Genomic DNA, 24450 nt, shown 5'->3' on the forward strand with positions numbered 1-24450 from the left:
ATCTCTCTCAAAATCAGTCACTCGTATGTCTGTACCTCTGTCATAAAGTGTTTATGGGTTTGACTTATATTCCAAGCATAAAACTCCTTCCAGAGAGCAGAAACTCATAATCGCCCACATTCCACACTGAAATAGATCCATCAGCATCTCACCTACATAAGAACAGCTCCTAAAGTTATGAGCAAAGGTAATTTCTAGAGAATCAAAAAGACATAAAGATTTCCAAGTCAAAATGTAATGCTCTTTACTTTTCTGAGGCACATGCTAAGGGAAAACTTTCATTAAAGAGACAAGCAAGAACAAGACCATTCCCCCTTCACAGAAACCAGCAAACAAAGAATTTATGCGTAGAATACCTGGATTTGCTTTCCTGTTTCCTCACCAGTGACTTTTTATATATATGTGAAATTAGCTAACAGTCAATGAAACCTTCAGAGCACTGAATGACACACAGTCACACACACACACACTCTCAGACACAAAAGAGAGCAAGGCTGATGCTATTTCAATATCATGAAATATTTTCCTAACCGTGCACAGATGGAAGTACAGACTTTTCTGCCAACCGCCTGGTTCAGAAACTTTGCTCTATTTTTAATTATTTGGTTCAGAGGACCCGTTTGTGATTAACTTCTGTGTTGGATGGCAAAGCAAGAAAAGTTCCTGACCCACAGCAAAGAACACCGAGAGAAGCTTAATTATTTTTAAACAGCGAGTGTAATATTGTAAACCATGTGTAGGGACAACTAATTTGTCTAAGACCTGCTGATGGCTGCAGCAGTCTGAAGCTGTGGAGTGTATCAGTAAAACAGAAAAATCCAGGAGGTTTTAAGGAAGTGACACCAAAATGAAGTTCTTTTTTTTTTTTAATTGAGGTGTCACTGACATATAACATTACATTAGTTTCAGGTGTACAACATCATGGTTCAATATTTGTATACACTACGAAAGGATCACCACAATAAGTCTAGTTACCATCTCTAATGACGTTCTTAATGACAAAATAAATTACCGTCTTTGAGAAGTAACAATGGAGTAAGAAATGGAGGGGAAAGAATTAATAGTGTTGCAAGGACTAATCTTATTAGCACTAGAAGTTTCAGTTTTGACTGGGATCAGAGAATGGAATGCCAAAGCTTTAAGCACAGGAAATGGACTCAGATGCAAGGAGAAGTTGGTCAGGAAACTCAAACCATAGAATTCAGAATCACACACTAGAACTGCTGAGCAAGAGAAAGTCCCAGAAGAGAAAGAGAAAGAGAAGCAATGATCTAGGAGTAAGACAGCAAAGACAGTCAAGGTAAGAATGGAGCAGGGTGGATCTGTTTTCTGTTTTTAAGAGCTGTGTTATTTTTCAAAAGCTGTTTCAAATAGAAAAATAATAAACCCAAGTAGCAAATTTAGTATAAATACAGAAAGGAAATAAAACACAAGGCATCCAGTTAAGAACCTTGGAGGCAAAACAGGATTAAAACCTTCTTTGAAAGATCTTTTTTCCTGCAGAAGCTTTCTTTTGATCAATGCCCCTAAAATGTTAAGACATTCTGTATTTAGGTCTTTGATGTACCCGGAAAACCTCAGGATCTACTGACCCATAGGTCAGAGAGAGCCAAAATCTTTCAGGAGTATAATAGTTATTGCTAAAGATCACATTTGCAAATGAGTCCAGGATCAATGCCAGAATGATCTGGGAACTGAAAAAACAAAACAACAAGCACCTAATTTCTCCCTGCAAAGTGTAGAAATGGAGACTAAAGACAGAATGCCCTTTGCAGGGGGCTCTTAATTCTTAAGTTCAGCGTCTTAAACCACTAGCACGGGCTCCTAGCTTTTGGTCGGGCTGGTTGATGTGACAAGGCCCTTAGGACACATATAATAGAGTTGTGGGCAATTACAAAATTTCAATAATTGGAAGCAATCCAGGGAGCCACCATGTGGAGGAAAAAAAAAAAGGTTCCAGACAGTCCAAAATAAAGTTGACTTCTATGGTACATATTCACGGTCTTCATTCTCTACTATGCAAATCGGTGAAGTATATGCATGGATATGTGTGCTGGCGAGAGACTAGTATTTAAAAAAACAAAACAAAAAACCAGAATTTAAAAAAAAAGCACATCTACGGTTGAATTATTGATAGTTGCAAGTGGATTCCTAATACCAATGTAGTATTATTACCAGTGGCCACAGGCCATGGCTTAGAAATCGTTTTTATTTCATTTAGAAATGTTTCTTTTTGCTATAACAATAGCCACTGTGCTGGGATGGGATCTGACCTGTGTCTCTGTCCATAAAACAATCTCATAAAATATGTAAACATGAATTCAATTTTCTTTAAGTCAAGAAAAGCAAAAATATGGTTGTCGGAACAAGCACCGCTTTCTGTGGGGCAGTCTAGTTAAATGAAAGCTATTCAACTTGAATCAATTGCTGTATCCATTCTCCAATACACAGCAGATTTATATTTCAGAAGGTTTTTGACACAGAACAAAATGTTACTGAAATATCTCTTCCATTCCTTTTGTCCTACATAACATTCCAGGGGCTGAACTCCCAACGAGGGGCATATGTTTGTCAGTTTCTGTTTGCACTGGTTCTATTCTGGTTTGTCTTTGTTGCAAATTTCCCGTTTTGACCCTTTCCTGGCAAAACATTAATACAGACCTTGCAGTTGTGTTGCAACTTGTGATAAAAAAAAAAAAACTTACATTTTTATTCTGCACCATCTCTAAGCACCTATAACTTTTAAAAATAAGCCCTGCTCTTTACATCAATGGTAGAACTTTTAAAAATACATCTGCTTATGTAAACACTAGAAATCCAGGGAGAAAATGATTCCAATCCGGCAATCCACACATTCCTACACAAAACCAATCACTTGAGGATTTAAAAGCTAGATCTGTGGCGAGAGACAGGCTAGAACTAGCAGGAACAAGTCTGTGCAAGATGAATTTATCCTCCACTGCCTCTGCTCCAGGTCATCCCAGGACTACGCTCGTGGGCAAATGCCAACATGGAAAGAATAGGTTGGTGCCTGTTTCCTAGCATATCTGGGTGAAAACTCAAGAGCTGGAGAGGGAGTTGCTGCTCTGAAAGTGACAAACGGTGTGTGGCTACAAGCTGATCAGCAGAACTTTCAGCATGGTCCTGGCCACTGAATGACTAAGCCCGAGGCAGCTCAAACTCGGTTGGAAACGGATTTCAGACAATGGGGAGCTAAAGCACTGGATCTTGGGGCTGATGTCCAAGAGGTCTCTGAAGCTGGGTGTCATCCTTTAGGGTGGCCCAGAATAAAATGGTGACGCATTACGCCTCCGGGCGAGTTCATATATACTTTGAAGGGCACAGACACCAAGTCCCGTGGACTTCCAACGAAGATCGTGGGGCAAGAAGAGGTGTCCACCAGCACTCTGTGTGACCTGTTAGAGAGAAACATTCTTAGCTATTCCATCACCAAGCAAAACTCCCCCGCCAGGCTCTAGGGCCTTGACTCCTAGGAAAAAGCTGTCAAGAGATGGAGGGGAGGACGCCTGAAAGAGAGAGACGGCCATTGTCTCACTGGCAGATCACCAGTGAGGATTCCACATGTAAAGTCTAGCTTCTGTGTAAGTCTCAAAGTGAATCAGACTCCACTTTTTTCTGAAGCCAACAGCATGATCATCAGCCACCAAACTGACTTCTGCAAAGAAGGAAAAGGCTTCATAACACTTATTTTACACACGCTTCTGGCATCAAGAGATGGATGGTGATTTTCACTAAAAGATTAACAGCTAGATGTCATAGGACAGTAGCCACTCGCCATGGAAGTGGCTTAGTGTCCTGCACTGGGCACTGGTTCTCTCCAGATCAAGAGGCATAAATCTGACTCCCAGGTGGTCGCATGAGCTTCCTCTGCCCTCTTCTGTCTTCCGCAGAAAGACAGGAGGGACCTCCCAATATGGAAATGATCTGACTGTAACGCCTTCCCATCCACATAGGAAAGAGCTTCCCAGAGAAGATGGCATCAGATTTCAAGATTCCAGAGACAAGATCAATTCGATTTCCTGATGTTTTTGACCTCGCTGACATTAAAGGAAACACAGCTTGAGAAGCTCAACTTTGAGGTGCAGCGGCTGCAAAAGAAAAAAATATTCTCCACCTATCTATCATCAAGTTCAAGCTTAGGCACTACAAAAACACCTAAGGGGAAATTTACGATGAAATGGGTCAAGGGGTACCTGGGGACTGTGTACATTCAAAGGGCTGTACTGTGGCCTTTCTCCATCTTTCCAGCTCCACCTCAAAACTGCTCTCTGGAGCCACATCAATGAAGCAAAGTTCTGTCTTTTCAGTCTACAAATTCAGAGACACAACCACATGAGGCCTAGGGTATCCTGGCTCCACAAGATGATGGAGAAGCGTGTCGAAACTTCATGTAAGTAGGAAGGTTGCCGTGACAGCACCAGCCTCAGAACCTAGTAAATCAGTCAACCTCTCAGGTTTTGTTTCCTCCTCTAGAAAATGCAGAGGATCCTCTTGGCTTAAGGATTCATTATGATTTCCCAGGGCAACAGTTCATCCGAGGCACCCTGACTCCCGTGCTGTGCTATTATCAGCTGAGGCAGACCCACGACACACCAGCCACTGCACATGGTCTAGATGACTGTGGTTCTCAAGGCTGTATTTACTAAATCAGAGGCTCAGACTGCAAAATACCGCCAAGAGAAAAGGGTAGTTTTGACTAGCCCTACAAGAGAAACAGGAAAACATAGGACTTTCATCCCAGCGAAGTCTTTGAAGACCCTGCACATTTCAAATGGAAAAGTTTAAAAAAAAATTTTTTTTTTTTTTAAGGAAATTGTTTTCCGGAGACATCGAGGCAGCTCCAGAGGTGAACTGGAAATGGAGTCTTGAAAACGGAAAGAGTGGTCAAAACCAAATTTATCCAGAGTCCTTTCTGCCCTCACCTGGAATTTGCCAGAAGAGAGTAGGGTGGAAAGGGCTTTGGGGCAGCCCTGACGGGGACGCTGCTGTGGACAAAGGCCTCAGTTTCCAATGTCAGACCCTGTTCTCCAAACCTGTCAGAACCTCTATCAGAAGCACACAGCCCTCACACCGATGATCACAAATGGACACCCTCTCCTTGGAAAAGGTATCCTCACCGACCACCAACAGGGCAACTTCGAGATGAAGTCATCTGCAAGGGAGGGGAGGTGCCAACTCAGAGGGGCACAGATGCCCTGGTCTCCCCTCATCGCTCTCATTCTTTCTTCACCAGTGGGTTACACAGAGGAGGGGTTCAGGGCACCCCCGCCCATAGGGTATTTTACCTCAACTTGACCACTCTTGCTTAAGACTCCAGAACTACTCCCTTCCAGACAGAATGACCTCCTTGGGAAAACCATCCAGGAACTTCCACCTGAGCTGGAGGGCGGGGCCGCAGGAGCGCAGCACGGAGACTGATGGAGGCAGAGGTGTTGAGGAGGTGAATCTCAAATTCACTCTCTCATCCCACCTGACAGCAGCATTTCAAAGAAGCCTCTCACGGAATCAAAATCCAACAGGAGTTTTTTTCATTACAAAGACAGACAGTTTCGGATTCAAAACCAAAGCATTTTTTTCCCTGCACTGAATTTCAATAATAATAGTGTTTGGTGTGGTCCTAAGTGCAGTACTATAAAATTTAAATATCACCAAAGCCAGCATTCTATTCCGTAGAGCTTTTGTGCGGGAAAATTCATCACTGGGCCTTTCTTCCTCCTTTCTTTCTCCTGAGCACAGCCTTCTTACACACTGTTGTCACCTTTATCACCCATTGCTGGATGCCCAAAACTACTCAAACCAACAGATGCCACAGCTTTTCCCACCATGGTGGTCCACTAGGCCCCAGGCTGGCTCCAGACCACAATCCTGTAAGTCATGGTTTGTATGAATAGACGGAATCACATCCAACTTGTATCATAAAAAATCCACATTGTAAGGGAAATGCTTGTGTTTACTGCAGCCTACTGGATGCCAAATGCCAAGAATGGGGGGGGGGTCCCCACTCTCCCTGAGCAGGGAAAGGGGGACACAAAGTATTACAGAAGGAGAACAGCACATAACTGGTCCTAGGGCACCCCAAGGAAAGGACTCTGAGCTAAGATGCTAAGAATAGGGCAAAGTTAACTGGACAGATAGAGGCAGGTAGTTGGATGTCAAGGACAGGGAACAGCATGACTAAAAGCTGGAACATAAGAAAGAACAAGGAGGAAATGCTAAGTGACTGAAGTGAATAAGGGGCAAAAGATGAGTGACAGGGCCGGAGAGATAAGCAAGGCCTCCCAAACCTGCTGGGCCAGGTTAAGAAGTCTGGACTTCAGGAAAAATCAGGGAGCAGTGAAGGAAAACATAGATGCAAACATATGTCTAAGAGGAAGAGATGTTCACTTTGGCTTCAGAGAGGAACATGGGCTGGGCCAGAGCAAGAGCACATCTAGAAAGATCATTTAGGAGCTACAGGCCATCCCAAACCACCCCAGCCCAGCTGAGCCACTCACTCCAGTTCAGACCTTGAGATCATCAGACTCCCCCAAAGCTCCACACCCAGGACACTGCTCCCGCCCTCCTGCCCGAAGAGCTCTCCCCAGGGAAGAGCTACAACAGCCAGGGAAGCTGGGCAGCAGTGGGCCTTTCTAGCCCAACCTGCATGAAAATCAAACCCACAAAGCCCCCTGGACTGGATGAAGTGAGCGGAAGGCATGAAGAACCCAGCCCAGGACCCTGGGAGAAGGGCTGGACTTTTCCAGGCCTGAGACTCCTGACTGATCTCTCCAGGCCCACTCGAGGGAGGATGCCAGGCCTCCAGCATGGTTCCCAGAGCTGGGCTCCCTGAGCAAAACGGGGGTCAGTAACACAGGGCGGAGAACCCCAGAGGTGGGCGAAGGAGATGCAACACCTAGGAAACTGGCCCAGAGTGAATCAAGGTCAAGGAGTGAGCAGCAGGTGGGAAAGGAAGTAGAAAAAGTGGCCCCTGGCAATAGAAAAGCGCTAGGGTTTCAACAGGGAACGGATACCACGGCGGGGGGATGGGGGGGCGGGCAGGCCAGCAGGAGAATGAGCCCAGCCCAGCCCAGCCCAGCCGAGCCGCTGGCTGGCCTGGTGCAGACCCCGAGCTGCAGTGATCTCACTTCTTCCTTCCAGGTTGGCCCTGGATCCAATCACAGAAGAAAAGAGGGATCTCACACAAAAACTTGAACTTTTCATGCAACAAAAAGTCATAGAATCCAAATGAAAGCAAATCGGACTGGGGAAACAGCTGCAGCACATACAACCCGAGAAAGGATCACTACCTAGAACACACAGAGCTCACGGCCACAGACTGAAGAATGTCAAGACTCCCCATTTGCTGACTGTGTAAAGGAAAGTTAGTAAATAAACACATACGGAAATGTTCTATGTTGGAGAGAGATCAAAGGCATGCAAATTTTAAAACCAAGGAGTCTATTAAATTAGCCAAAACAGAGTGAGTCCCACAATTAATCCAGTTGAAGCAAGACACTGTCATAGATCAGTAACAATGTAAATGTTGTCTTTGAGAAAGCAGTTCAGAGCAAGGCCCTGCTGTCAGAGGAATGAGCCTTCTGATGTGACTGTATCTTAGGAAAATACTTCAGCGTACAAAGGTATTCACAGAGAAACAATGCAAATGTCCACAAATACTACAAAACTTAAATTAAGATAACACAACTTGGTGGAATATTATATAATCCTTGCAAATGATAACCGTACAGTCTAGGTTGCAAATGAGAATGTTTATACTAAATAGAAAAAGCACAAGTGAAAAAAGACACATAAAATTGTCAAGAACTAGGAGACGACACCTAACAGTGAATGTGATTTATGGACCAGGATGGTGGAATCAAAGGGAACTTTTGCTGTTATTGGTTTTCTCTCATTGTTGGCAAGTGTAGGCAACAGATGTAATATTTCTATCCAGCAGGCAGAAGCGAACACCCTCTTCTGTGCGGCAGATTGACCTCTCCAGGAGAACATCACACCCAGATCAGCAGAGACTGCCCAGGCCGTCCCACGTTTCAATTTGGGATTCAAACCTGCCCAGGAGGGGTTCTAAAGGGCTCCTCCTACCTTAAATACCCCCCAAAACTCAGCTCTTTCCTTTGCTCTTGTTTTTTTCCCACCCTTAAATCCTATACTTTCCCCTTTCTTTTTTGATTGTATATTGATATTCTACCACATGCAATATATAGTGACTGCTCATTTTGTGGGTTTTTTTTGGGGGGGGGTAATTAGGTTTATTTATTCATTTATTGGTTTAATGGAGGTACTGGGGATTGAACCCAGGATCTGGTACATGCTAAGCACACATTCTACCACTGAGCTATACTCTCCCCGTGAATGCTCATTTGATCCTTCCAACAGTCCTATGAGATAGATGTTGTCACCATCCCCATTTTACAGATGAGAAAACTGAGAACCACAGATTTAAATGTGGCCTAGGGCATACAACTCAGGAGCCAGAGCCAGAATTTAAATCCCAGTTTTCCTGTGTTCAAAGCCCTCACTTTAAACTCCCCTAACATGCTACCTCTTCCCATCCTCTTTGTCTATCAAACAACCAAAACAACAAAACAAAACACTCTTAGATGTCACCTCTTCCATTTGCACTAGCTGCTGAAAAGCACTATTCAATGAGTCATGAGACATCAGTATGAACTGCTTACAAATGAACCCGTAAGACAAGGTAATGCTACGCACACCACTTGGGAAAGTTGATGCAGAAAAAAACAAAAAAAGGAATTACCCCTCAAGACTCAAATCTGCACGTGCAGGTAAAACCAAATGGCATCCAAAGGACTGCTACTCGCAAATTAAAAGCAGAATGTGACCCTTGATACTACTGCAGAGAAGAACAGCTTCTGCACTGTCCTTGCAAAAAACTCAGTCCATAATTAGCAGAAAGATTCCTTCCAGTTACAACGCAGTCAGTCCAGAAATGGATGTTGTTTGGGGCATGGTAGCAAGAAAAGGAAGACGGAGCAGAGGAAGTAGTCAGGCGTGAAACCAATAGAGATGGGGTGATAAATGATTTTAGGCACCACAAATGACTTACTTTATAAATAATGACACAATAATAGCTAAAAATGTAAATTCTAATCAAATACAAAACTGAACTAAGTCAAACAACAGCATATGATGTTTGACAGAGCAAAGGTCCCAGGGGGGAGGGAGGGGGGGAGCCAAGAGGAAGAAATTACAATAAAATCTATTCGTGGAACTGTGCCGTGTAAGGGGCCCGAGTGATCATTTCTTTCACCCACCTTCTTTATTGTAAATGGGGAAACTGAGGCCCAGCAAGGTAGAGTGGGAGGCCCAGGTCCCCATGCAGCAGGGCTGTTAAAAGAAATTCGGTCTCTCAAGTATCAGAACAAAAGCTTTCCACCACCCACATTCCTGCTTCAGTGTCCCCAGAAAGCTACTCCATTCAACATCTTATTTTGAAAAACAAACCATTTAATGTTGTAGAAATATTAAATTTCTTTTTCATAATTTTCGAAGGCATAGAGGCACACTGAAGAAAAAAAAAAAAGCAGCCAGGTTTTGATTTTTTTTGGAAAATCGCACACTGCTCAGCGTTTAACCTCGTATTGAGTGAAATATTAACAGGCCATATAATGGTTTCAGTGTTCCTTCAGTAAAGCTAAACAGAATTCGAAAAACATATCCCCCAGGCCTACAGTGGAGTTTCTGAAGCACACATTAAACTCAACGCTCCGCTCAACAAGCCCATCGCTGTTAAGTAACTCATCAGAAAATAGGAGGGAATCACCAAAGGGGAATTGCCAAGCAATTAGTTCTCTGAAGCAGATGACATACAACTGTTGTAAGGGAGGAGCTTCCCGGTTAGTCATATGTCAGAGTCAGAGCCTCCTAATCTGTAAATAAAAATGCATCACATATGATTACAGCTGGGACGGAGGCTAGGGCTGCCAGGCTAGTGCAGGCGTAGTAAATCCCCAGTCCTCCTGCTCTGTGTCTATCAAGCAAGACTTGCTGCCGAAGATATTTTTTTTATAAAAACATCCTTCGTGATTTTAGCTTTTTTCTTTTAATTGAAGTATAATTGACTTACAAACACTCTGCTCAATCCACCTGTACATCAGAGTGATTCGATATTTCCAGACATTACAAAACCTAAGGTAATTTTCCTTCAACCTAAGAAAGACAGACTCTCAGTTTTCCCTAGGCAGGTGAAGGGAAAATGATCTTTCATCTCTATCCTTTTGACACGAGTCGGTTAAGATGCATCCACTGGTCCAGTGAAGGTGAGAGAATGAGACTGGGAGGGGCAGGGACGGGAGAGGAATACGTGCTCTGAGCCTCCAGATGGTCGCCCTGCCAGACGCGAGACCTCCTTCCAACGCACGTTTTGTCCTTAGAGTTGGATTCAGCGCCACCCCACCACCCAGCAAACTGCACAGATAAATAGTTCCTATCGGCCAAATCTTGAAAGCTGAGCGCTGACCCAGTGAAGCCCTTTGAAGAGTCAAAAGTTCATCACCTCGTTGGGACTCTTGATGCCAAACATTTGGAGCCCAACTTAAGCCAATCCCCTGAAACACAGATAAGCATATGCCCCTGTCATCATTTTCTTCAATTAATAATTATTGAGAGTGCATAGGAATCTCAGGGAGGTCTGAGGCAGAGTGAAAGGGAGAAAACTCTGCAAAGACAGCCAGAATCGGAAAGGCAGGCTCGTCGCCGGCGAACCTCCCCTGGTCCTGACCTCTGAGAAGTGCTGTAGCTCTGTGTGGGTCTTTTAAGGCTACTCCTGGGCACGCCTTGCCTTCTGGACCCTAAGCTTCTTAGAGGCAGGGATGAGGGCTTGAGAGACGGTGCGTGGCAGCTAAGAGCACAGGCTGGCGTTCCAACAGGATTCTACCACTTAACACCCTTGGGCAAGTTACTTACCTGCCCTGTGCCTCAGTTTCCTCATCTGTGAAATGGGGGTAATAGCAGTGCCCACACGCAAAGGACTACATTGAGGATTAACAGAGTTAATACACAGAAAGTGTGAACTGTGAATCAGCTCCTTATTTCCTTTAGGGCCAAGCTGGCCTAATGCTTCTCACACAGCAGATGTGCATTAAATGTCTGCAGGCAGTAGGACCTGCCCCCTGGAGTTGAGGGCAGGCAGTTTTCTCCATCCTCATCACGCCTGTCCTAACCTGCTTGTCTTTTCTGAAAGGTAGTGAGTCGCAGCCTCATTCTGGACCATTTAGGGAAATACAGACGGCCCATCAGAATAACTCAGGTTAAAAGGAAAAACAAACAAAAAAAAACCTTAAATAATCCTCAAATTTTCTCTAATTATATTAAGACAGACTCCCCAATAACATATAACCAAATAATTTCCAGCCTTCCCCTTCACTTTGAGCCATGTAGTCTTAGGATCTTTCTCTCCAGAGCCAAGGCTCACCAATTCTGTGTTTTCTATAAAGTATAAATAAGAAGCCAAACTGTCCAGAAAGCTGTAGCTGGTAGCTGGATACATATGTACACGTACATACACACACACACACACACACCCCCCACATATAAGAGTCTACAATAAAGTTATGAAACACACCCATATTAATGTGATTTATCAAAGCACAGTAAATGAATTGCCACAAATGAACAATTGCTTGAGAGTCAAGTAGGTGGCACAATGTGATTTACGTCTATCACAGGAGATGAATAAATCCACGGTGGAAAAGATCAAAGGCAATGCTGGAATTGTTGTTAATATGTACAGAGCTTCGCTGAAAATCTTCTTAATAAAATTGTTTAGAGGAAAATAGAGGGATCATTTGTTTAAATGAAAAGAGATACGGCATGCACTGAATTTCAAAAGCAGCATTCATTTTCATACGCATGCATTAGATTTAGCTAAAATTAGCTCAAGTTTCTATTTTTTTTAAGGTCTTGGAGAATAAAGGTTTCAACAAGATTTCATTGAGCTCAAGTTCAGCTCTGAGTTTCCAAGGTGCCTGAGCGTCTAGGAAGGACCCCCGCTTTCCCAACCCAATTATCTACTCATACATCATCCCAGGTCTTAAACAGGAAACACAAAAAGCCTGCGCCACAAAAATGTTCCACCTCTACTGCCTCCACTGCCTCTTACCTTCTCTCTACACGTTCCACCCCCGCCGTCATCGTGAAATATACTCATCCCCTCCTGCCTGTCAAACTTTCTGCCAGGCACAAGAACCCAAAGCCCAGTCTCCAAGATCAATTCTACGTCAACGGCTCCTCCGAATCTATCTCCAGACCGGACCTCTCAGCAATCTTACTCTCACACTCTCTACTGTCTGCCGAACTCCAGCAACTCAGACGTCCCCCAGAACCTGGGCTTCAACCAGAACGGCCTCATCAGTTACACAGTATGCACTTGCTCGTTATGTCCCAGCCACTGAAATGGGCATCCTCCCGGTCTAGGCATCCCTTCCCCCAGAAACACTAACCAGCCTTCAGAGTTCAACTCAAATGGCCCCTCCTCCTCAGTCCTCCCTCATCATCCTACTCAGCATCATTCTTCTGGATTCCTTCTGCGTTAGAACCTACCCCAGTAAGCACGACCCACCCCATTCTGCTTTGCATTAGTTACTTCAGAGCATTTCTTCTTCCCCCTACTTGACCACGAAGACTAGAACCTCCTTCTGGCAGCTCTTACTCCCTCTGTGTGGTAGTATAAGAAACACACAGCGAATAAATGAACGGATCGTTTCTTTATATAGATAGTGCCTGTGAACACAGTAGGTCGTAACTTGCTAGAGCTATACTGTGTTTATAAAATAACTAGAACCAGAAAGAACTGTAATCTAGGTTTTATTTTTTTAAAGAAACCTTAATGACTATAACAGAGTACAACATGAATGATACCGTTTCCCCGCCCATATTTAGCCATCAATCGTGAGGGCTGTAAAAAGGCCATTATTTATGCAAAATGTTTAGATAATGCTTATGAGCCTCCTATAAATGCAATCATAGAAAATGTCAGCTGCTTAAAACTCAGGGTGACTCTGTACTACTTTGTCAGTAATACAAGTATTCATAAGACATTTAGACTTGCTTAATACGCTATAAAACCTGGATCTCTTCTCAGTAAGCTACACATATTGAACAAGAGACAGGACTTTCTGCTGCCTGTGTTTTACACAATAAAATTCTTGAGATATTCCTGTCTTAACATACGACTCTCTTTAAACCCCGTAGGTTAAAGAAAAAATTGCGTGTGTACTAACCACATGTGCAATTAAACTACTTCTCCCAAAACTTAAATGTGACGATTCTCTGCCTAAAATGAGTAAGTACCCCTAAGAGAAGTTAGTAGTGAGACATTGCACCCCTTTTGATTGAGCTGACACTTGTAGACCTTAACAAGGCTTACCTCTGCTCATAGCTCTGGAGTTATTCTATTTCCTTTTAAAGAACACCTCCCTAACCCACGGCCCATAAAATGTAAGGTACCCAGTTCTATATTTCACAAGGATATAATGTGGGTGGCAACTTCCTCCCTCTGCCTCGCCGCCCCCCCCCAAAAAAAACTTGACTGACCACCCTTTCTGAGGCATAGTGTTTCAGTCATTCAGGGGTGTGTGTGTGTGTGTGTTTTTACTCAGAACACAAGTAACTTCATTTATGCTTGCAACTTGTCAGTTCATCCTACAACGATATTAAAACAACGTATATGCATCCTGTGTCGGTAAGAGAGGTAGAATAACACAAAATTCAGAAAAATAAATAAAAAGCTCATTGGCTCTGCAGAGCTGCAAATGTCTACAGTGTTGGTCCAAAGACCAAGGTACAGGGATATTTACTTATTCTTAGTCACATATGGTTAAGGAGCAACCAACACCAAACAAGAACATTACCATCACCCTGTTGAGATCGGTTACAAGATCACAGCAATAGCCTATGTTCATGGACCATAAACCATATACCAGGCGCTGTTATGCCCAGTGTACAAAATATTATGACATTCCATCCTCATAGCAGCTCTAGAGAAAGTTCTAATGTTATCTCCATCTTCATTTGAAGAAACTGAGGCAGAGACAGCTTACAGGACTGCCCAAGGTCACAGTGGCAGCTGCAGATTTTAAATCCAGATGGGCTGGTCCCGGAGAGCCACGCCCTTAACTTACATACCATGGAATTCAGGTGGAACTTAAAAACTGGATCTTAGGTGCAGAGAGGGGTCTCTTTATTTAAAGAAATCTCATGAATCAGTTTTAAAATTAACATTTTGATAAAACAAGTATTCACCTCTTAAAAATCAACTGAAAATCCAGATTTTTGTAGGTGAGATTAGGTGAAAGTAGACTATACATCTCATCAAGTACGGAAAGAGAAATGACTCAGGAAGAGCAACATGGAGACCACCGGATCCCGCCGTTTCCAAACCCGTGGAATACCAGTATGATTCCAAGAGAACAATAAGGTTCATTTTGATTCAGTACAACTAGGGTGGAGTCCCAGTTCTATTTTTTTTTTTTAACCTCTCCGGGTGATTCTGGTGCCCAGCCAGGCTTGAGAACCTCTGAACTAGTCTATTTCCACAGCCTGGAGCAGGACAACTCCCAAGGCAAATAGAAAGAGGGGATCTATTTCTCAATCTCCTTCAGTTGCGAATGAATACCAGTGTTCCCAAGCCTCGATTGCCCCAACTTCCAACTAACTTTCATTCCCTCCTGGTTCCATGTAGGCAGTATCCTCTTGCCTTCCCGTCAATAGAGAACCATGAGTCATCAACCCTGCATACACCCTGTGTCTGCATGACTCTCCGGGTCAGAAAAATTTACTGTACACGAAGAAATCAGGAAGTTGTAAAATCCAAACAGACACACAGAGAAATTCAAGATCCAACAAATGCTGGTTGCTACCGAACAAACAAGCCAGTGTCCCTTCACAAGGGTCACGCTACAACAATAACGTAAGAAGTGGAAAACGTGACTTAAGATAACCATTTGGCAGCAAAACGTTCTCTCTGGCTTAAAGTAAAGGTGACAAAACAATCAAGCTGGAGCCCAACATAATCAACCATCACGAAGTCAAACGGAGACTACTTCATAAACCAAATAAACCAAGAAGAGAGATACTTTAACCTGAGGTTTAAAAAAAAAAAAACTCTCTGGGCAATTTCTCAATTTCCCACACAATAGAGTTTGCAAAGACAGTTAAACAGTCTACAAAGTGCTGAAGTATGGCCAGTATAGGCGATTTCCCAGGTCAGACCCTATCCTCAGATGCAAACGAGAGAGCAGCGCAAAACTCTCACCTGATGTGCAACGCACTTCTCTGCAGCGGCCGCGGAGGAGGAGACTGCCGGCCAGAGATCACAGACCAGTCTGCAGCTTGAAGGGACCACCCTGCTGACGGGCTGCTCGAGCTTCCTGCAATGGTCCAGGGGGTGCAGGAGAGGAAATCCAAAATGAAAAACAGAACAAATGGCTTTTAAAAATCATGCCCCCCGAACACGTCCATGCACTGAAAGCTAAACTTTAAGAACGTCAAATCTTGCGTTCTGTTTTATGAGAATTGCACAGCGACCAGCCAGCTCAAAAGGCAGGTCTGGTTTTATTTCAACAGGGCTCGGAGGGAGGCCAGCCCACAAAGAGGTCATCCCTTCAATCAGATTAAGAGCTTGGTCTCCCCATTTGAGCTACTGTGGTTCTCTTCTCTAATCATGCTAACCAATCACCTTATAAACACATGCTGGACTATCAGGTGAAAATGGGCATGGATTGAACAGTAATTGAGCCAAAGTCTAATTTTCATGAGGCATATATTACTATCAACATGCAACCTGAGGCACGATCATGAAACAGAGCACAGTTATTAGCATACCAGTCTAATGGGATATTAAAAAGTGTTGAATACAGAAAAAAATTTTAAGTATGCATATACTCACTAGACTTTCCAGTAAACTTTAAATGGTTTAATTATTGAATGGAGGTCTACTTGATTTTCATCCTGCCACAAGCCCTTGCGTGTGGTTCAGTAAAAACTACCCACTGTATGATGAATGAGTGAAAGTGTGAATGGATGAATAAAAGAGAATGAATGAATCTTCCATATACCTTTCCATCAGGGACCTTGGTGCTTGTAGTAGTTTTTGTGAGGTAAAGACCTATGCATAGAAATGGAAGAAGTTGAGGACTTGATCTGCTAATGGAGTTTCCAGTCCTATCTAGTAAAATATTATTTTTAAATACTGGCAGTTCCCAACTGTCCACGTTAAATAGAATCAGTAGCACAGTGAGTATAAAATAATCCCCAAGCTAGTCATTGCTGGGCTGATTTTCAGTCTTTGATTACTGGAGCTGATCTGCATATTTGTTTAGGCTGGTTTTAAATTTAGTTTGGGTTTCCTAAGCCCACGCCAGGTAGCAGTAGGAAGGAGAAGGCCCAGGATTATACTGGGTGTCAGAAAGAAACTATTCTGGAGCTATGAATATGATCTCCAATGTGAATAATCTGTAAACAGGTAAGTGAGCCAATTATCCTTGGGTGCATGGCAACACATCTCAGTACTCAGGATTATTTTCATCCATACACACTATTTTTAAGAGCACAGCCCAGCTGGAAAGGAAAATAATTTCGCTTGCTTTCCAACACTTTTCAAAGTAATGAATAGTAGCCAAAGTATTCTTACTTCTAACCAATCCATTCACCAAGTATTTATTTAAGCATCAATTGCACGCTTGGGACTGATACGCAAAGGAAGATTTCCGGGACGGTATATACTGCTCTGGACATTTTCGTGTCTACAGAATCATACCGTACTTACTTTGAAACATGCTTTTTTCCCATTCAGCTTAGTGACCCTTTTCCTGCGTTAGTTAATATGCTTGTACTCTGCTATTTTAAAGGATATGGGTTACAGGAATCAACTAGTTTGTTTATCCAAGGGAAAAATTACAGATAAAGAAAGAAAGACATTTTCTAGACCTTAGCTTCCCCACATGTAATCTTTAAGGGCAGAGAAAGAAGGAAGCTGTTCTTGACTATCACGTCTTTGAAGTCCTTAGAAGACACGATCCCTCCACTAAGAAGCTTGTTGAGTTACAAATACAAATGGTGGCCAAGTTAAACAGAAGCTCATAAAATTCTATTTACTCTTACACAGTACTTGTTTTAAGGGGGGTCGGGAAGCTTGATTTTATCTAGTCCCATCTCAAATGAAGCCTCAAAATACTTGATCATCATTTTCAAACAAGGGGCAGGTACCGTGGATTTGCAGAGCGCTTGCTCCATGAGCTAACAGTTGAGAGAGTGCTGGCTTGTCTACTGACGTGGGCACACACAATCCTATTTACGTATCACCTGGCAGATAAGGTTTTATGGAGTCCAAATTACAGTCTCCTGCTATTCTGCTGGAGTGCAGAGAACAGTCAAACATGATGCAAATGCTGTAAAATATTAATTTACTCTCGCATCGGTATGCCTTAGTTATTTCAAAAGTATTTGTGTCCCTATGCCAGAGTAATGAAAAGAGTTAATGTAACTTGCTGTGTTCCATCAGAGGGAGGAGACACAAGAATAAAAGCGAGACGGAGTGGATTCCTTGCAAAAACATACAAGCAATATACAAGAAAATAGCCCATGGACTGTTTTATACGATATACTCTCGCTAAAAATGAAATACTTCATATTTAAAAAGCACTGCAGTGCAGCATAACACAATACTATTAATAGTGGACGGTTAGTAAGAATTCCACTATTGTGGCCTAAATAACACTGATGTGACAGGCAGTAAAAGGGAGATATTATGTAAATAATACAAATACAAGAGATAATATAAATATTTTAAGGAGAGTAGGCAAAGCTAAGGGTATGGAAAATCTGCCATACACAGCACCAGAAAAAGGTTTTCTTTGAATGTTAGAAACATCAATGTTTACAGGTTAGCAGCTATGACAATTAACACTAGAAACTTCTGTTAAATAACTCATTCAAAATGTGTCAGTTACAGAGCTCCTACAGAGGGGGAAGGAGAGTTCCTCTTAGCCTGAATCAAAATACCATAATCAGGGGAACCTCTGCCCCCTTAAGTCTCAAATTCTGATAACACTACAGTGAATTTTCTGAAAGGTAATTTTCATGTTTGGGATACAATTTTTGTTTACGTTACAGCCATTACCATCACATTTTCATTACTCCACAAATGGGATGCATTAAAAGTTATAAAAAAAAAAATCAATGAAACATTTCTGCTCACATCAGATATGTCAATGACAATATAATGCTTGTTGCTTTTTTGCCTTTAATAGTTCTAAACATGTTTGAGCACATTTGAGATGGTAATATATAGCACAAATATGTATCTAAAAACCAGCCTGAAAAGTTCAGATTTATAAGGATTATGAAATATATCACTACACTGACAAAGATAAAAAAATAAATTACGAAATAAGAAAAAGATTTCTAAAAACTTTCCACATATAAAGATTATTTAACTAAACCTTTTGTTTACTCCTGTAATTTTAAGCATTTATGTATTTTTAAAACCTTAATCCAATTACAACTTTCAGTCAACATTTTAAAATATTCTCTAAAATGAACACTAAGTATACTTATTATACCATCTCTTAAAAGAAATTTTGAATGAGTATTTTATTAAATGCAATTAAATGAAACTAAAATTTGAACGGCATAGTTGAGAACTACAAAATTCATTCTCCAAAAAAAGGCAGTCTTGTGTGTAATGCCCTAGAACATAAATTATTATCACTATTGGGATTTCTATGATTTATTATTTTCAATGCTTTTCACAAAATAAGGAGAGCCTGCTTCTGATAACCGCAGAAGTATAACCAGAACTCTGTTCTTTGAAGCAATTAAGCTGCACATATCAAAAAATATAAAAGCAATGGAAATCGAATCATCTATTTCCCCCATAAAAATAATATTCTGTCTTGCTGCACTATGTCATCTTATATATGAAAGTACTTAAGCTTTTCAGAGTCCAGACTGTGTGTTACTTGCAGACAACTGTAGTTTAAGGAATTAACATTCACTCCTACTTTTACTGAATTTCAGGCTTTTAGTAAAAACATGTTTATTGACTAACTTCTAATAGGAGACAAAATAAGCTGGTGTTACAATGCATTAGTCATCAAAACCTGTCGTTCATGGTCGGTGCAAACAGAAAATCCACTTGACATTTCCGAATGGAAAAAAAATCAAGGCACATTAAACAAAAGGAATGAGAATCCTTAAACTCTGTAATGACAACAAAACCAGGAGTCACAGTAACACGCTTATTAATATTTTAATGCTCTCTTAAGGCTGACCTCTCCGGGGACTCCCAGACAACTGAGTTAGGTATGTTGAAAAGTTAAGGCCAGCTACAGACATTTCACGTATAATCTGATGGCTAAAGAGTTGCTCGTGAATCTCTCTCCAAAAGTAAAAGACAATTCAGAGGCCCTGAAGCTGGTTATAACATTTCTGATAGAGTACCACCTCTAGTTTACCAAACCCTCTTAAAACGAAATCCAGAAGGGAAAGTACTGACTTTCACAGTTTCCAATCAAGTACATTTTTCATACTCACTTCAGCATGAATTTATTTGTACACTCAAAAATACACGTTCACGTCTGGCTGCAAGTAAAGTGAGTTTCAGTACGTTGTAAACTATAATCCAGGACCTCCAAGGTGTTGTATAAAACTTAAACTTCCGTGCTATATTTTATAGCCTTGCCTCCCCCATCTATTTACCTCCTAGAAATAACAGCTCATTTTAAACACAGCAATGCTTGATCTGAGCAGGCCACAATCAAGTTACCAACTGCATAAACTCACCAAACAGCAGAAAGTCATAAACCCCCTGTGAGGAGCGCTGAGTAGCTCTCTCAATCCTACCCCGGAGAAATAAAACAAGGATTTACCAATTTAGCTATGGGGCTGTAAAACTGTAAACCCACTGACAGCGTCACAACTACAGCAAGACATTATTAGTCTTAATTATTTTTTCTTTCAAATATCAGTTATTAAAATACTCCCCTTTATTTGGATTGCCTGACAACACAGAGCTGCAGCAACCAAAGCTACTCTTCTTAACTTTTTCTTTTCCCCACCAGTATTGTTTTTCTTTCTTTAGCAGGCTTAGGTGGCCTCCTAATGCAAAGAGCTGAATTCTCTAAATTATTAAATGCTCAGTAAATTATATGCCCAAATAGAACACAAGTTGTTTACTGTGCAAAAGCACCATACATTATCAGTCTACCAGCTATAGGCCTGTATCATTTCTTACCTGAGACAAAAACCTTTTAACTTACTACCACACAGGTAAGGATCATTGCCAAGAAATCCAAGTTAAAAATGAATACATTCAGAATGGCTGCCTGCTGTCAGTCACATTTTTTTGTTATTACGTTATGGCTGTAAAGTTTTCAAATGTGACTGCGAGGATATTCTTCCCAAATAAATGACTTCTGCTGAATAAGTCCTTCAGAAAACCAGTCTGGACTACTGGCAACTGGTTCTAAAGGATGAGTTCTTTCACACTTGCAAGGGTTAAGTGCCTGCAAGGTCAAAGACACCAGACAGACTGCAAAAGAAATGTTGCCTTAGTCAGCTCTGAAAGGCTTCTAACAAGTACCAAATACTTGTTGATCTGTTCACAATAAACACCAGCAGGATTGTCAGGCTCCTTTCACTGTCTGGGGAGACGCATTTACATACTGCACCCAGTAAGAACAGCTTGTTGGTCTCCTTTATGAAAAAGTTGAGTAGCTAGAAGCCTCCCGTCCAAAAAATGACAGAAAGAAGATGCAATGGAAATAGTAAAGCCTCTCATCTGGCTGGGGCAGCACAAATACTGTGCACTGAAACACTTGGGAGTAGTCCAGGCACAAGACAAACCCACCTGAATGGACGGAGGAACATTGTCTGTTGCCATGGCAGCCTGATCTAATTACATGAGTGATCAGGGCCTGAGTAAGTGCACGGAAAACCTACACCCGCTGACAGGTATCCACAAGATGAGAAAGGCAGGCAGGCCCAAGGTTCAGGGGAATCCTGCAACCTCTGCTTTATGTAGAAGGTGGCATTCGAGCCCATTTATCTGGGGAGCTGCTAAAATATTGACTGATGCAGGCACAGTTAGAGGGCAGTCAGAGGAGATTAAATGCCGGAGCATTAGCCGTTATGGTGCAATCCCTTTCCAGGAGTTCATGTGCAGAATTTTCTCATCCTTCTCTCTGGTAGTTTCCTCCGGCAAATGCTTCATTCCAAAAAAAAGATCAAGCATCAAACTACCTTCACCAACCAAATAAACCACACGGTGGGCTCAACACAGAGGCTTCTAGGAACTGCAAGGTTCTTCAGAAACCCAAACAGAAATGGCTTAACTAATAACACTGTCGAAAAAGTAACAAGCTATGCCTAAAAATAACCATCAAGTAACTACCCACTGCTGTGTGCGATATGTAACGATGATGTTTAAATATTAAGAACAGCCTGCATTATAAAACACAAATGTCACTGAGATGTGATTACCAGATTGCCAAAGGAGAACTTATTTGCATACACACATTCCCGTGCATGGACCACAGGATGTGCACGGAGTATGCCACTCTAAACCATTAGTTTTTATTCTGTGGGTGTATTAGGGTCTTCTAATTTTGCTAATTGTATCCTGTGGATCTCACAGGGAAGCTAAGAATCTCTTCGGGGACAGAACCAGTTTGGAGGAGTCCCTACTGCACAGCATACGGTAAACAAAATAAAAATAGCTTGCCGTTCTCGTTAGCCACATCTCGCATTATATAACCAGCTTCCGACTGGCTTTTTTTTTTTTTTTTTTTTTTTTTTGCCCTTACTACTCTTCAGCAATTTCCCAATCTTCCGAAGTATTTATATTACTCTCTTATCTGTAGGATTATATACTAAGAAAGAAAACAAAACAGAGCAGCCACGGGATTGAACCGAACCCCACAGTTCTTAGAAACTGATTTTTTTTTGTTTTGTTTTCTGGCAGCATCTCCAACACCACCCTACTTCCACCCCCCACCAAGGTTCTTGCTCAATCTCCCTAGAAAACCTGAATTGTTTCATCGCTTCCAGTCAGCCCGCTACGTGGTCGGAAATGAAATGAAAGCACCAGGCAAGGAGTTTAGGAAGGCGGCCTGAAGGCTGGGGGCCGAGGAGGGGTCGGGGTGCTGCAGAGTCAGCCAAGTGGCCACAGAGGGGGCACCCTCGCCACCGCGACGGCTCAGGCAGCCCCCTCCCCCCGCGCGCGCACAAACACACACACACTCACACACGCACGCACTCACTCACACTCACGCCGCGCTCCGCCACCGCCTCACCTCTCGCTCCGCCCGGCCGGCCCCCTTCCCTGCCCGCTGTGGGACCGGTCTGCGTGCAGCGCTGGAACCACGTAGGAGGCGGCAGCGGCCGCAGGAGTGGCGGAGTCTCCGGCCCGGCCCAGAGTGAACGAGCAGCGGGGCTCCAGGGGGCATCCCAGTCCCCGCAGCGCCTCCTCCGCTACCGCCTCCCCCTTCCCCTCCTCCTGGCTTCATTCACCCTCTGATCAGCCGCGCAGCCGTTCACTCCCGGCGCGGGCAGGGCAGCGCCTGCCGCGGCTCCTCGGCTCCAGCCCCGGGAACTGGCGGGGGCGCCGGCCCGGGCTGGGGCGCTCGCGGGCTCCCGGCTCCGGGCGGCGGCGGCTGCACATGATCAGGAAGCGGCCGTACCAACAGGGCGGCGGTGGTGACGGCGGCGGCCGCGGCGGCGGCAGCAGTTAGGGCCGCCACCGCCACTCCGGCCGCGCTCCTGGCCCCGCACGCCGGCTCCCCCCAGCGCCCACCCCTCGGCGCCCCCGACGCTCCCACCGCCTGACGCCTGGCCGCGCGCGCAAAGTCCCGGCCCGGGCGCCGGCGCAGATTCCTCCCGGTCCGCAGCCACTCGCCCATCCAGGCCGGCCTCCGCCAGGAGACCTGCGCCCCTGGGCTCCGAGACCCTGAGGACCCCCGCGGGGAAGCCCAGCCCTCCTCCAGATCCACTCGCTCTCGCCGCCCTCTTCTGGGAGAGGGGTTGGGAGGGGGTGACGAGAGGAGGGGGCAGCGAGACCCCCAGCCGCCGCCTCCCCCTACGCCACCTCGAGGGAGGAGGACACTCGCGGCCGGAGCGGGGCGCCGCCGCCGCTCTCCCCGCCTGCCCGCTCCCCCAGCCCGGGCGCGCCCCCTCGCCCGGCGGGCCCCCACCGGCCTCGGTAGCCCCCCTGCCGGTCGTCCCTGCGCCCAGAGCGGGGATGTCGGCCCTGGAGGCTGGAGCCGGAGACGGTTGTATGTACAGACACACACACACACACACACAAACACACACACACACACACACACACACACACACCACAACACGACGCGTCGATTTCCTTCGTTCCTCTTCCAGCTGTTTTCCGTGCAGCCGATTGGGGTTTGGGGTTTGTTTGCTGGTTGTTGCTTTTGCCTCTCTCGGGAGAGCGGGGGCGGGGGTAGGGGGGACCTTAATCTAAATCAGGGGAGAAGGGAGTGGGGGGAGGGGGGAGAGAAAGAATCAGAGGAGAAAAAAAATAGCCACTTACTGTAAAGTGTAAATGGATCTGGGGTTGCGTGGGGAAGGGGGGGCAGAGGGAGAGAAACTGTCTTGCGGCTGCTGTAGCTCTGGCTGCTGCTCCACAGGGCTTGTTTTGGATCCCCCTGCAGTGAAACAGGTCCTGTACGGCTCCGCCACTGTAGTAGAAATGATGTCTGCGGTATACTCTGCTCTCTCCTCCTCCTCCTCCTCCTCCCCCCACTCCCCTCCCTCCTCCCTCCGCCCGCCCTCCCTCGCGCTCTCTCGCGCTCGCTCGCTCGCTCCAGTATGTAAATGTGTAATAGAAGCCAAATATGGAGCAGTTGGCTGCCGCCGCCGCAGCTCAAGGATCCGACTTCGGGGGGGTGGGGGCGGGCACCCTCCGGCGGGCGGCGGGGCGAGCCGCTCCGAGCACCGCGAGCGCACGGCACGGCGGCCGGCCCGCGCCCTTAACCCTTCGGTGCGCGCTGCCCCGGCTCCACGGCCTCTGGGGAAGCGGGCGCGTTCTCCTCACACCCGCTCGGGATCCGGGGAGCGCGGGGCGTGAGGGGAGACCCAGGCCGGAGGGGACAGTTCTTCCAGGTTTGGGAAAGGGGCGGGGAGCTGAAACGATGAGGTAATTTTAGCGGTGACCGGTCGGTCCTCGCGCGCCTCCCCGGGTCCCTGCATCTAGTTGGAGGGGCATAGCGACAGCGGTTGCGACTCAGGCACCCTGGAGGGTCTCCGAGGGGTGTCGATCTGCAAGTCGGAGCCCACGAAATACCCCAAGGAAGAGAGGAGGTGGGCCAATTCTGATCCCGACGTGCCCTTCGTCCCGGGCGCGCCGAGAAGCGTCTAAGAGGGCTGACTCCGATCTTCACGCACGTTAACCCT

At 44.6% G+C, this 24450-nt stretch overlaps 1 pseudogene; it reads right to left on the reverse strand.

Annotated features, from left to right (window-relative positions):
* Window positions 1-569: 569 nt before the first annotated feature.
* On the reverse strand, window positions 570-24087 carry LOC141574202 (uncharacterized; annotated as a pseudogene).
* Between the last annotated feature and the right edge of the window lie 363 nt (window positions 24088-24450).

The sequence above is a fragment of the Camelus bactrianus genome, chromosome 20 (genome assembly GCF_048773025.1).
Source record: "Camelus bactrianus isolate YW-2024 breed Bactrian camel chromosome 20, ASM4877302v1, whole genome shotgun sequence".
Taxonomy (NCBI): Eukaryota; Metazoa; Chordata; class Mammalia; order Artiodactyla; family Camelidae; genus Camelus; species Camelus bactrianus.